The sequence below is a fragment of the Musa acuminata genome, chromosome BXJ1-3 (assembly GCF_036884655.1).
Source record: "Musa acuminata AAA Group cultivar baxijiao chromosome BXJ1-3, Cavendish_Baxijiao_AAA, whole genome shotgun sequence".
Taxonomy (NCBI): Eukaryota; Viridiplantae; Streptophyta; class Magnoliopsida; order Zingiberales; family Musaceae; genus Musa; species Musa acuminata.
In genome coordinates, this window is record NC_088329.1 from 28,862,335 (window position 1) to 28,878,107 (window position 15,773).

The window sequence follows — 15,773 nt, forward strand, 5'->3', positions numbered from 1 at the left end:
GTTTAAAACTAAATGAGAGTGAATCTTGCTATGATACCAATTATTAGGATCAATAGCAGCACTAAGAGGGGGGGTGAATTAGTGCAGCGGAAAACTTTCGTGATTTCAGAAAAATGTTCGTTTCGTTTAAAGCTGATTCTGATGAAGTAAAGTACACAAATGAAAAGCAAACCGAAATTTAGAGTGGTTCAGTCAAGATGACCTACATCCACTTTCGGATTCCTCCTCCGATAAGGTCACCGGCGTCCACTAAAGGCCTTCTTTCAATAGGCGAAGACCGAACACCTCTTTATAGCACTTTCTCTTTTTCCCGGGTTTAGGAGACAACCCTTACAAGTCTCACTACTCTTTCTTGGATGGTTACAAAGCTAAGAGATGAAGGAGGAGAACTCTAACTTTTACAACACTTTTATGACTCAAGAATTCATGATTAAGCTAATACTTTCATGCCCTTTTATACATAAAAGGGTGGGATTTTTATAGGCCCCAATGGCTTCAAAATTGAAGCAAAAAAGTATCATATCCTCGGAATCCGGGGTACTGGCGGTACTACCGTCGTTGATCTGACACTGGGCGGTACTACCGCCGCTGATCTGACATTGGGTGGTACCACCGCTGGTAGCACTATTGTCGGTGGTACCATCGCCTAATCTGAGCAGTATCACCGCCCAGTCTGGGCTGTACCACTGCCCAGAAATCCAAGGGCATTGCCTTCTAAGTGGTGCCACCGCCGGCCATATTTTCAAGGGCTAAATTGGGTACTTAATTCGGCCTAATTCAGCCCTGTTAAGGGTCCAATTGGCTCATAATTAAGTTAGTGAGATTATCTCTCAATCCTAACTTAATTTACGCTCTAACTATGATAATTAGATGAATGAGGGATCATAGAGGCATGGTAAATAAGGATAGACAGGTCCAATGGATTTGATCCTCCTGTATCGTTTGGGAACTACGACGTAGTGGCCTAGCATGTTTGTAGTCGATAAGTCGAGTGAATTATTATAGAGATAATAATTCACTGAGTCAAAAGAAGTTTTGACAAGTATGACTCATAGCCAACTCGATATTAGGCCTAGAGGGTCACACACATATGGTATGAATTGCAATGAGTAGAGGTTCAGATATGAGATATCTGTTAGAGCCCCTATCTTATTGGATATCTAATAAGATCCTAAATTATTGAATCTTATAGATAAGATCTAATAAGAGCCAATAAGAGATTATTAGATAGAGATCAACTAATCCAAGAGGCTTGGATAATTAGATAAAGATTTAGTATTCAATAGGGCAGGATCTATTAGGGTTAAGTGGTAGAAACCTCTATAAATAAGAGGGCCCAAAAGATGTCATAGGCTACTCACCTCTTGGCTGCCCCTCATATTCTCCTCCCTCTCCTCTCTTTCTCAATCGATAGCCCTAATTGAGGATGTATAGACAATAAGAAGGATCAGCCTCTTCTTAATCACATAGTGTATGTGAAGAGGAAGATCGTGCAATGATTTGAGGAGCCTTAACTACCCCTATTACCCCTATCAATGTGGCATATGTGAGATGAACCTTGAATTCAAAATGAATTCAAGTCAAGACAATTTTAATTATTAATCCAAGTAACATGTCATCATAAAATTATGCATAATCAAATTTTCAATATATCATTCCATGTATGATTGTCATCATAACTTCTCCCCCTTTGTCATCAACAAAAAGGAGAAGTGCATTTAGCATGTTTTAATTCAATGTATTACAAATATAATCTCAAATTTTATCATCATGCAAGTAAGTAATTTTCTTTTTTCTCTTTTAAGAAGTGCAACGTTTTGCTTCCTTAGCAAAGCACAAGGTAGCAAAATTTTACATCATTTTATATGCAAGCTAGCAATAATTTTGCGTTTTGCAAGTTTGTAAATTTTGCTAGATTAGCAAGTTAGTATATTTTGCTTCTTGAGATAGGCAAGATAGAACTTTTGCTTCTTTTGAGATTACAAGCTAGCAATTCTTGGTGATGTTCAAGATAGCAAGTTCCACATCATGCAGGCTAGCAATTTTTGGTGATGTTCAAGATAACAAGTTTTTTCTTCTCTTTTGAGAAGTGCAAGCTAGCAATTTTGGATATGTAAGCTAGTAAGATAGCAAGTTTTACATCAAACAAGCTAACAAATTTTACACCATGTAAGCTAGCAAATTTTACATCATTTTAGAATATGTAAGCTAGTTCTTTCTCCCCCTTTGTCATTGTCAAAAAGAATGGAAGCAAATAATTTTGTAATTATTTTTCCCTTTACAATAATTTTTAAATCATGAGAAAGGTAAAGTATCAATCTTATTTTAATATATTTATGCATCATTATAGTTTTAAATTAAAATATACATAATTTCAAAACCTTACATTTCATCCTTACTTCATACATGATACCAAAAATAAATCATCACTATGGGCATATCATATATGATACTCAAGCATTCATGATGCATCATTTTAGCAACAAATCATAGTATTGTATGTATCATTCCAAATCATAAATAATTCAAATTATGATGGCATCAAAATATCAAATTACATTACATACTACCATGCATGATCGTAACTTCTCATTTGTATGCATCAACATAAATTCATGAGTATTTCATGCATAATTTCATATCATCACATGAAGAATATCAAGAGAATTTTGGTGTTGAGATATACTTCATGAATACAAGAAATTATAAAAATCATATCATGAAACATAAGATCATGTGAATATCAAAAGACATGATTTATATAGAAAATTTTTTCTTAAACAAAATGCAAGAATCATATGAAAATAAAGAGTAAGAAATCTTGATTCATAAAAGAAAATCTCAAATTATGAAATCAAGAGAAGGTTCATGATTTGATTGGAAAAATCTTATTTAGATTCAAATCATCAAATCATCAAAATCATAAGAGATTCAAAATGACATTAATTGATTTATCAATCTCTTGATATGCTAACGATTTTCTTTCTCCCTTTTGTCATTGTAAACAAGAACGAAGAAGGGAAGAAATGCATAACAAAACTCAAGTCATAAATTCTCAAGATGTCTAAGTAGCATATCATGGTTTGTTAGGATAAGTCTCCTTTTTTTTTTTGTGAATAGCAAAAAGAAACAAGGAGACAGTGATCTTAATTCATAGAAAGATTTCAAGTGTCAAATATCGAGAAATCAAGATCATGAATTGGATTATTTTTCTCTTTAGTAAATGATAAAGAGAAACATAAAAGATCAAATAAGAGATCTTGATTCATAAAAGATTTCATGTTATAAATCTCAAGAAATTATGATTTTGATAAAATTCATTCAAAATTATTCCCATAGTCCAAGAGATTCACAAAAGCATAATATACATAGATTCATAAATCTTTTATCGAAAAACATTAAGATATAGATGTTTCATTTTAAGTTGTTTGTTTCATACAAGCATGCCTTTGTCTTTTTTATATCAAATAAAAATATGCATCAACGTTTGGGAAAAAAAATAAATTTCGTCAGAAAAACCATCAAGACCAAAAAAAAGTATAACATAAGGCTTCTTCAAACAAGAGATTTGATTCATCATTTTAATTACAATGATAATATATATTTCTTTTTATGTGTTTTATTTGATGTGATTAATTTCATATAAATATGCTCAAGTTTTTCATATGAAAACTATCCATCTTATTTAAAACTGAAAAAGCAACTTTCATTGCAACAAAGATCCATAAGCCATGAATTACAAAAATCATCATGCATAATTTTGAAATATAAGCTTATTAAGCATGATCTTTATGCATCACTACTGTGGGCATGACATCAAAACATGGTTTCAAGTTTTCAAGGCATAACATGCACATTTTAAACTATAAACTCATTAAGTATGATATCAAACCTCTTAACATTTTCATTAAAACATCAAGCATGGTTTCATTGGACATAAAATATATTCAATCAAAATCGAAAATCATCAAGATACATATTATTTCTTCTTAAAAACATACATAAGATTAATCATTAGATTTAAATATAATATTTTATTCCTTTATCATAAAATATGTAATTTTCATGATTATTATTTTTAAATAAAAAGAAGCATGATATAACCTTTTTATAATTTTTATTTTTAATTTTTTACTAATTAATTTAAAAATAACTCATGAAAAAGCATCAAGTAATTTCGAAATAAGGCAAAAGGGTTTTGGTCACCTCATTGTCGAAAGTCGTTAAGGCATAGTTTGCCACCTCGCCTTTGTTGGTTTACTCCTCGTCTTTGCTCTCTTCTTCTTTGGCAGCTTCTTCTTAAGTTCATACTTATTCTTTAATTCTTGTTTAAGAACTTTTTAAGTTTTATAGTGAGAAGTTCAAGTTCATCATCACTTGAGCTTTTGCTCGAGTGGTCTTCATTTATTCTAAGTGTCAAATCCTTCTTGTTCTTTGGAAGGTTGTGTTGAATCTCGGATTTTGATGATGAAACCAATTGATAGTATTTATGATTTGATATGTGTTTTGAGTGACGTATGATGCTTCGATTAGGGAGAGACATTTAAAGCAGAAAGAATCATGTTAGGCCGAAGAAACATGTCAGAAGATTAGACGTCGCACCGAAGGATCAGTCGACGTATCGACAGAAGGCTTCAGGCCACGGTTTCGGGCATTGAGCGAAGAAAAGTGAATATTATGCCAAGGATATCGGAGTTGTGGAGGTCAACTGGCCAATTAGGCAATAGGCTACAAGAAAAGATGATGCACTGAAGAATCAAACGAAGTGTCGATAGACCAATGACATGCCAGACAATATAATTCATGCTTAGTAATAATTGTCTAGATCAAAATATGTTTTACGTGTGTATGATTAACTACGATAGCAAGGCATAGCGCAAAATGAAGTATCGGAGTCAAGAACGTGATTTCGTTGGAAGTTCGAGAGTTCGTCAGAAGTCCGAACGTTCATCGGAAGTTCTATTGGAACCAATCGAGAAATCCTGGAGCTTGCCAAAGAAGCTCGTCGGAACTCACTAAGAAGATCATCGTAAAGTCCAGGAGCTTGTTGTGAGTCCGCCGGAACATTACCGAGAGATCATCGGAGGTTCGCCGGAGGAAACCGGACTAATTTTGCTTAGAATATGTCTTAGGAATCGTAGTTAGCATATAATTGGAGTTAGGATTGGGAGGTAATCCCATCAACTCTGCTAGGGGCCAACTAGGCTCGAAGTTAGGCTGGTTCGGGCCAGATTCAAGACCCAACCAAGATGCTAAAAGCCTGGCCAGTGATGGCACCGCTTGGGGAACAACACACTAGAAATTATGGGCGGTGGTACCACCCAGACTGGGTGGTGGTACTGCCCAATGGCAGAGTGTCAGGCGGTGGTATCACCCAGTGTAGTGTCAGTGTCAGACTGACACTGGTGGTGGTACCGCCTAGCACAAGCGGTGGAACCGCCCGTACCCAAGAAACCTGAGATGGGATATTTTTAGGCTTCAACTTTGAATCAACTTAAGGCCTATAAATACCTCTCTCATCCCTGGTTAAAATAAACAATTACTGAGAGTAAAAAAGGAAAGAAACACTGCTACAATCTTGTGTGAACTCCTCTCCTTCTTCTAAGTGTTAGAATAGTTTAAGAGAGAAGTAAGTGGGGGTGTAAGGGTTATCTCCTAAACCCGGTAAAAGGAGAATCGAGTTATAAAAGGTGGTCGGTCTTCGCCTATTGAAGGAAGACCAATAGTGGATACCGGTGGCCTTGACGGAAGAGGAATTGGTGGAGTGGATGTAGGTCACGACGACCGAACCATTATAAAAATCTGGTTTGTATTTCCTTCTTGGCATTTAATTTTGTAGCAAACTGCCTTTCATCCTTACCGTGCTTTTACTATGCCTATACTTACGAACAAGCATTGAATTTAAAGTTATCTTCCGAGTTCAATTTTTATCGTACAAAATATTTTTAGAACCAACGTTTTTACTGCTACACTAATTCACCCCCCCCCCCTCTTAATGTCGACTCGTTCCTAACAGATTATTCTAATATTTATTTTATACTATACAACTCATTTCATAGGTCATTAAAGACCCGATAAGTTCTTCGGGAGGGAAAGTATTCAAATCCTTGGCCTCTTGAATGGTCGTTACTTTAGGATCCCAAGTTTTAAAAAGAGATCATAACACTTTATTAACAAGTTCAAGATTCGAAAAACATTTGCCAAGAGCTTTTAAACCATTGACGACATCTGTAAAACGGGTGTACATGTCAACAATGGTTTCGCATGGCTTCATTCGAAATCATGCATCAAAAGATTTATCTTATAATCTTTTACTCTACTAATGCCTTCTGTATGATTTCGAGTATGTGCCAAATGTCAAAAGTCGTTTCGTAAGTAGAAACCTGATTGAATTTATTCTTGTCTAAGGCGCAAAATAGAGTATTCATAGCTCTAGCATTTAAAGAAAAAGCCTTCTTCTCCGAATCATTTAAATCGTTCATTGGAAGAGAAGATCTTTGAAAACCGCTTTCGACAATATTCCATAAATTCAAATCCATTGAAAGTAAGAAAACTCTCATTCGAGGATAGATAGGTCCAATAGATTGGATTCTCATATATCATCTGGGGACTATGATATAGTGGCTTAGTACGTCCATAGTCGATGAGTCGAGTGAATTATTATGGAGATAATAATTCACTGATCCAGAAAGAGTTCTAATATATATAACTCACGGGCAGCTTAATATTGGGCCTAAAGGGTCACACACATATGATAGGCATTGTAATTAGTAGAGGTTCAGATATGAGATATCCGTTGGAGCCCCTATCTTATTGGATATCTGATAAGCTTCTGAATTATCAGATCCTATGGATGAGATCCAATAAGGGCCAATGAGAGATTATTAGATAGAGATCCATTAATCTAATAGGCTTGGGTAGTTGGATGGAGATCCAATACCCAATAGGGTAGGATCCATTAGGGTTAAGTTAATATGGGACCTCTATAAATAGGAGGGAACCAATGGTTCATAGGCTAAAGCCTTTTTGGGTTGTCTCATATATTCTCCTCCCCTTCTCCTCCTTAGATAGTAGGCCTAGAGATTCGAGGAGCATCGTCGCAGCCTTTTTGTGTGGATCACTACTAGAGAGGAGAACGCTTAACCTCCTTCACCCTCTCCTAGAGATCTGCAGGGATTTAGGGATATACGATCTCCCTAGGTAACGCAATCTTTCATATACGCAGTTTTGAGTCTCGTGGTTTTTACACACCAATCTTCGCACGATGATGAACACATCTTTGGAAAATTGGGGATTTTGTTTTTAATGTTCTTCCGCTGAGCATGTGATGTCACCCCTAGATTTCCCTACAGTGGTATCAGAGCCAGGTTGTTCATGTGAAAGATTGGTTTTGAACTACGTGTGTTATATTTTGGAGAAGTTTTTGACGTCAAAATCGTTGACGCAAAAGCAAGAAAGTGTAGCAACTGTTGTTGCCCTTGCTACTCTCGCAGATCTTACTACCATCTGCGTGTGTGTAGTCGCCTGTACCGGTAGTCGCAAGTGTAGTGGTCGTAGGTAGGAGGCACAGCGCCGATGCACGAGCAAGCGCTACACTCGCAGCAATCAGTTGGTGGCCTGCTTGTAGTAGGCCTGCGGTCGGCGGGGGGCTGGCAACCTGCATGTGCCCCACCCACGGGCGCAGCATGTTGGCACAGCGCTCACTGGGGTGGCATTGCCCGTGGGCGACTTGCCTACAGGGGCGAGTCACGTGCAGGTGACCTGCCCGCAAGGGCGACACCTGCAGGCGACATGTTAGGACTCTAGCTTGGAGAGTCCTAATTGAGAGGGATATTCATGTAAAACTGTTAGGACTCTAGCTAGGAGAGTCCTAATTGAGAGGGACATTTTGTTAGGACTCTAGCTAGGAGAGTCCTAATTGAGAGGGGCATTCATGTAGGAGGTGTTTTCTTAGAGAAGAATTAGGAGTTGTAAGGGAATAGGAGTCTTGACTAGGAGTCCTATTAGGAGTTGGTTAGAAGTAAGAGTCTTAAGTAGGAGTCCTATTAGGAGTTAGGGTTTAGAAGCCCTATAAATAGCCATGTATTCCTTCTCTTTTGAAAGGCAATAGATGAATCTTTTCTGCAGCCTTTGAGCAGCAACTTGGAGGGAGGAACCCCTATAGAGTTCCAAGGAGGCCGATCCCCTAAAGAGATCAACCCCAAGTTTAGAATCTGCAAGGGTTCTAACACCTGGTATCAGAGCAGCGTTCTTGGCGTCTCGCTGCCCTTCCATAACCATCCATCAACCCTCTACAACCATCCAAAGCAATTCCCACAATTGCTTAAAAGATCGTCACCGAATTCCGTCATCATCTCCACAATTGCTGCAATTTAGTTATCCTTATTCGAAAATCCAAAAAAAAAAAAACGTTCCTATATTGCTGCATAAACTTTTCGTCACAAAGTTTTCATCTCTACGACGAAAGATACATTGCAGAATTCCAGCCGCATAGCACCATCTGTTTGATCTTGCTACTGTGTTTTTTCTATCCAAATTTCTACGAAATTTTTATGACATCTTTGACACTTCTTAACAGTGGATTTCCCTTTGGTTTCATCGAAAAATTCTCAATATAAACTACTGATCTTTTATGTCCAATCTGCTGCACTTGAATTGCAGAATTCAAGCCGCATAGCACCAACTGTTTGATCTTGCTACTGTGCTTTTTCTATCCAAATTTCTACGAAATTTTTATGACATCTTTGACACTTCTTAACAGTGGATTTCCCTTTGGTTTCATCGAAAAATTCTCAATATAAACTACTGATCTTTTACGTCCAATCTGCTGCACTTGAATTATAGAATTCAAGCCGCATAGCACCATCTGTTTGATCTTGCTACTGTGCTTTTTCTATCCAAATTTCTACGAAATTTTTATGACATCTTTGACACTTCATAACAGTAGATTTTCCTTTAGTTTCATTGAAAAATTCTCAATATAAACTACTGATCTTTTATGTCCAATCTGCTGCACTTGAAAATCTATGCTGCAGAAAATTTCAGCTGCATATCGTTGCCTTAACCCATCTATTTGCAATCTTTTTTGAATGAAATTTCTTATACACTTCATAGATTATCTTGGCTTCCATCTAAGATTGATCTATTAAGAAATTCATCTCTAAAAACGATTTTATGTTGCTGCAAATTTTCATCGTAACCCGCTGAAATTTTTCGACGATAATTCTGCAATTGCAGCTTGCACCAATTTCTTTGCTGTTATACTGCCGAAATTTTCTTGATTAAATTAGATATCCTTACTGTCATATAAACTATAATTTTGCTATCAATTCCCTCCTCAATTCTCTCAAGTTTTTGGTGGAAATTACGTTGAGAAACCGTTGTTTCTTCGACGACAATTCTGCTCTTACAAGACAGCACATACTTGCTGCAACTTCCACGGATTTCTGTCAAACCTTTGCTACCATCTACCACAGATCCAAAACTTTCATCCACAGCCCTAAAACTCTACCAAACCACACCCTCAAACTGTACCCAAAACAGCCACAAAACAAGCCTAAACCGCAGCCTACATCCACCAATATACCAACACTTTCGACCATCACTTCTCTCAACCTATACATGCCTTTAACCCAACAGCAAAAGAGAGATCTTAACATCATTGATTTGGAGCTATATACTATGGCATCTAAGGAGGCAATCAATGCTAAATTCGAAGCCTTGGAGGCGCGAATGGAGGATAAGATTCGGACGCTCTTTACCGAACTCAGATTGGGCCGACCACTAAGCCCGAAGAAATCATATCAAGGAGAGAGCTTTGCCCAATCATACCAAGCCCGAAGAGATGACTTCCAAGGGAGGGTAGACTCTATGACCAACCCCAACTATCCATGCATGAGAGTGGACTTCCCTAGATGGGAAGAAGGAGACCCGATTGGTTGGATCTCGCGCGCGGAGCGATATTTTCGGTACCACAAAACCGCGGATGTATCTATGGTGAAAATTACAGCTATACATCTTGAAGGGGATGCTATACAGTGGTTTGACTGGTTTGAACATACTTATGGAGTCCTTTCATGGCGTCAATTCAAAGAAGGACTGCTGATTCGCTTCAGACCAACCGATTACGAGAATATTGACGAACAACTAGCAAAGATCCAACAAACCTCCACCATTCAGGAGTACCAAACCAGGTTTGAAAGGTTATCTAATCAAACTCGTGATTGGTCTCAAAAACAGCTATTGAGGACCTTCATTGAGGGCTTGAAGCCGGAGATCCGAGGAGAAGTTAAAGTGCGACAACCGTATACGCTTATGGCAGCCATCTCTTTCGCACGACATCAAGAGGAGCAATTGAACCATGAAGCTCGAAGGACTAGGGTCACTCCTCAAGCAATAATATTGAAGCCCTCAGCCCCCCCTACTGTTGACCAAGTCCCTGCACCAAAGAGGTTAATAGGAGAAGAGCTTCGGGAGCGATATGCGAAGGGGTTATGTTGGCATTGTGACGAGCCGTGGAGCTGTGAGCATCGCTGTCGTAAAGGGGGACTTCTTATGATTGATCCGATAGAAGAAGAGGTCATTGAACATCCAAAAGAGAGCCTTGAACATGAAGAAGAAGATGCAGAAGAAGAGTCACAACCGACCGAAGTTACGGTACATACACTAGCTGACTACTCAAACCCGCAAACGATGAAAATTGGAGGCCTTCTCAAACAACAACCAATCACTGTTCTCATCGACACGGGCAGTACTACTAACTTCCTAAATAGTAAGCTTGCTGTTCGGATATTATTACCTATCGAGAATCGCTGCAGGTTTGATGTTAAGGTCACCGACGGACGGATTTTGAATTGTGATCATAGGCGCTTGCAGGAGAAACTATTGCTGCAGGACCAAGAGATAATTGCAGATTTCTTCATTCTCCCTCTTAACAATCATGAGGCCATGCTCAGAATTAAATGGTTGACAACATTAGGTGATATTTCTTGGAATTTTATGAAACTAATTATGAAATTTTACAGTAAGGAGAAACAGGTGACATTGCACGGGAAACGTGGGGGTGACATAACAACGATTTGCACACAACAAATGGAGAATGTTTTGCATAAAGCATGTAGCGGCTTTTTGATACAACTTGAGCAGCAAACTAAGGGAGAGCCAACAGAATTTGAAGATCCAAATCTACTTCCTTTGCTTGCTGAATTTTCAAATATATTTGACGAACCGCGCAACCTACCTCTTACCTGTCGGCATGATCATTGTATAATGATTCTTCCAGGCAAATCTTCAGCAAATGCTCAGCCATATCAGTATCCACATCTCCAGAATGATGAAATAGAAAGGATTATAAAAGAGATGCTCGAAACAGGAGTTATTCGGCCAAGTTGCAACCTCTACTCTTCGCCGGTGCTACTTGTACGCAAGAAGGACGGAACAAGGCAAATATGTGTTGATTACCGAGCTCTCAATGGCATAATCATCAAGGACAAATACTTTATTCCAATAGTAGATGAATTGCTAAATGAAAGGGAGCACAAATCTTTACAAAGCTGGACCTTTGATCCAGGTATCATCAAATACGAGCATGCGAAGAAGACATACGGAAAACCACCTTTTGAACACACAACAACCACGAATTTTTGCTTTCTTCAACAAAAGGTGGAATATATTGGGCATATCATATCAGAGGAAGGTGTGGCAGTGGACCCCTTCAAAATTGGAGCAATGCAAAACTGGCCGACCTCGAGAAACATAAAATTGCTACATGGCTTTCTGGGTTTAATAGGCTACTACCGCAAGTTCGTGAAAAACTATGGAAAGATCAGTGCACCACTTACTTCCTTACTAGAAAAAGATGTCTTCCAATGGTTGGACAGAGCCTCCGCTGCCTTCGACAAACTTAAGGCAGCCATGACGACGACGCCGGTGCTAACACTACCAGATTTCAACCGACCCTTCATTATTGAGGCCGACACATCTGGAGTCAGAATTGGAGCCATTCTCATGCAAGATGGTCGACCACTCGCATACACTAGCAAGGCATTATCTCCCTCAGATCAAAATATGTCAACATATGATAAGGAGATGCTCGCCATTGTGCGCGCAGCAACGAGGTGGAGATTGTACTTGATCAGGCGATACTTTCAAATCAAGACCGACCATAAAAGCCTAAAATATCTCTTGGAGCAGAAGATATCTTCCCCCGAGCAGCAAAAATGGGTAACAAAACTTCTTGGATTTGATTTTGAAATAACTTACAAAAAGGGGAAAGAGAATGTTCTTGCAGATGCGCTTTCGCAGCTACCCGAGCAAGTTGAAGTTTCGACCGTTTCACTTCCGACCAGCGACTTCCTTGAGGATATTAAGATGGAATGGCAGGAAGATTCAGAGACTAGTAAGATTATAAAAAAATTGGAGGAAGCACCAAGCTCCGTGGCTCATTACAATTGGGACTCCAAAGAATTACACTATAAGGGTACTAAATTGAAAAGGAGTATGGCATATCACCCACAAATCGATGGCGAGACAATTGTAAATAGGTGCTTGGAGACAGCCCAAAGCCACCCACCAAATATGACTACCCAAAGAGAACTCCAGACCCAGCGAAGTGCCATTATTGATCGACGGATCGTGACTCGACGACGACGACCCACTAATGAAGTTCTAATACAATGGGCGAACCTACCAATAGAAGATGCCACTTGGGAGAACTATGACGACTTGAAGATCAAATTCCCAGAATTCATGAATCATCAGCCTCGAGGACAAGGCTGATTTGAAGAGGGCGGGTCTGTTAGGACTCTAGCTTGGAGAGTCCTAATTGAGAGGGATATTCATGTAAAACTGTTAGGACTCTAGCTAGGAGAGTCCTAATTGAGAGGGACATTTTGTTAGGACTCTAGCTAGGAGAGTCCTAATTGAGAGGGGCATTCATGTAGGAGGTGTTTTCTTAGAGAAGAATTAGGAGTTGTAAGGGAATAGGAGTCTTGACTAGGAGTCCTATTAGGAGTTGGTTAGAAGTAAGAGTCTTAAGTAGGAGTCCTATTAGGAGTTAGGGTTTAGAAGCCCTATAAATAGCCATGTATTCCTTCTCTTTTGAAAGGCAATAGATGAATCTTTTCTGCAGCCTTTGAGCAGCAACTTGGAGGGAGGAACCCCTATAGAGTTCCAAGGAGGCCGATCCCCTAAAGAGATCAACCCCAAGTTTAGAATCTGCAAGGGTTCTAACACGGCACAACGCCCGCAAGAGGGGGTGTTGCCCGTAAGCGCAGCGCTTATGGGCACTGCACCTGTGGGCATAGCGCTCGTGGGGGCAACGCCACCCATAGGGGCACCCGCCTGAGGGGGCGCCCTCGAGGGTATATCATCGAATCAAACTCATCTTATAATTATGGTATTGACTTAACCAAACATTATGGTTGGTCGAGTCCCTCGAGACCATGGTGGTTCGGAGGCTGAATAGGACAGGAATCACAAGGAGTTGTGATTGGCAAGAGTTGCCTACCTTTTGGGCTTAGTGTGATTAGTCGAGCCCCTCGAGATTACACTAAGATGCTGATTGGATACTGATCCCCACTAGAAGTCTGCCGGAGATTTTTGTTTCATGTGCTAAGGGTGTCACGTGACTCGCTAGTAAATTAGTGGGAGAATATTAAGATATAAGTTCATATATTGATTGTTTAGTTTTTTACAAAATCTACATGTTATTTATTTCTTCTACATCTTTATCTTCAGAAATATGTCACTTTCAAATCTCTTACGGGACATACTTGATGTCAACTGTCTCATTGGTCTAAATTATATGGATTGGCTCCACAACTTGAGAATTATTCTCATAGTAGAGAAAATCACATGCGTCCTTAATATAGTGATGCCTATGCCCAAGGAAAGGGCAAGCGAGGATGAGATTACTCGCTATGTGAAGTACATAGATAACTCTACTCTTACTCAATGTTACATGTTGGGCTCCATGACTCATGAGTTACAAAGATAGCATAAAACGATGGATGCCAGATCCAGTCATCTACATATCCGCAAAATGTTTGAGGAACAGGGAAGGACTTGACGATATGAGATATCCAAGAGCCTCTTTCGTGCTAGGATTATTGAGGGGACACCAGTTCAAAATCATATCCTAAAGATGATTGAGGGGATATATAAATTCACAGATCTAGGAATGGTCCTAGAGGATAACATGTGTGTGGATCTTGTGTTTCAGTCCTCACTAGATTCCTTTTCACAGTTCATAATGAATTTTAATATGAGCAAGCTTGAGATAACTCTCCCTAACTCTACAATATGTTGAGGGAGGTAGAGAGCACTATCAAGAAAGAGAAGCCAATTCTTTATACTAGTGAGACCAGAAAGAAAAGAAAAACAGAAAAGTCCCTTAAGAATGACAAGAGTAAGGGCAGACCGAGTAAAGCAAATGTTGCTAAGAAATAGTTATTGCTTTCATTGCGGCAAAGATGAGCACTAGAAGAGAAACTGCAAAGAGTACCTTGCAGAGAGGGCGAAACAAAAGCTTGGAGAAGCTTCAAGTACATTCATGATCAGTCTCAATTTATTATACTCTTATGATAACACATGGATATTAGATACCGGTAGTGTTTATCATATTTACAATTCGTTGTATGTTCTAGTAAGACCTGAGAGATTGACGAGAGACGAGATGAACCTCAGGTTAGGCAATGAAGTAAAAATTGGTGCAGTAGCTATTGGCGAGGTCACCCTACATTTGTCTGGTGGTCGCGTGAGGGTCTACAACCATCTCTTGCAATCTTTACAAGAGGGTTTTCCCTACCCCACCTTCATTGATTGTTATGAAGGGGTTGCCTCTTCCTCCCTAGCATGGTCTTCTAACATCTCTTGCCCATACCCTTCATTGTTGCTCATGAAAGCTATACCTTTGTTGCATATTTAATGGGGTCCAATAGGGATAATTACATCTCCATCTTTGGCACGGAGGGGAACAATTGAGTAGACGGAAGGCAATAGCCAATGGAAGTAGAATGATTATTTACGAACAAAACACCATAAAAAAATTTTCAAATGTGCTATTTGAAAATCTTTTAAACTTAAGAATATTTTTTAAAAATTTTCATATATATATATATATATATATATATATATATATATATATATATATATATATATATATATATATATATATATATATATAAGATGGTTTATATATATATTGCATGGTTTCATTTATTGTAAGATGTTGGCTATAACGCGAAGTCTGATTAAGCTACGAATCGAATTTAATATATATAGTGCTATTCTTTAAATTCTTAATAATATAATATTATTTTCTCGGTATTTTTTTAATCTCTCTCTCGTACGTAAATAATTTTGTTTCACGTATAATCCGACCGTCATCAGTGGCCTCCGCCCACGTCGACGACTCCTATCTCCAATCGAACACACCTCCGTTCCACATTCGTTGGTTTCGACCACATGGCCTTCCTTCTCAGCCACGCAACGGTCGGTCACGTCCTCCTGGAGTTTGGTTTCGCCCGCCCGGCCGCCTCATCTTTGTTGACGACGACCTCGACAGCTAAACACATTTGCTTCAATCACTCCCCCGTCCCGCACCGGGCCTCGCTGTGAGCTGCGCTCCGCTGTTGGCTTCGTCCATTTCCCGAACGCCGGCGGGCCCAACTTCCGATCATTTCGCGCTGTCACGAGGAGGCCACGGGGCCCCACCGCCGTCCGCCGTCTGTCCGCCGGCCCCGAACCAAATGGTATTGACTTCTTCGTTCTTT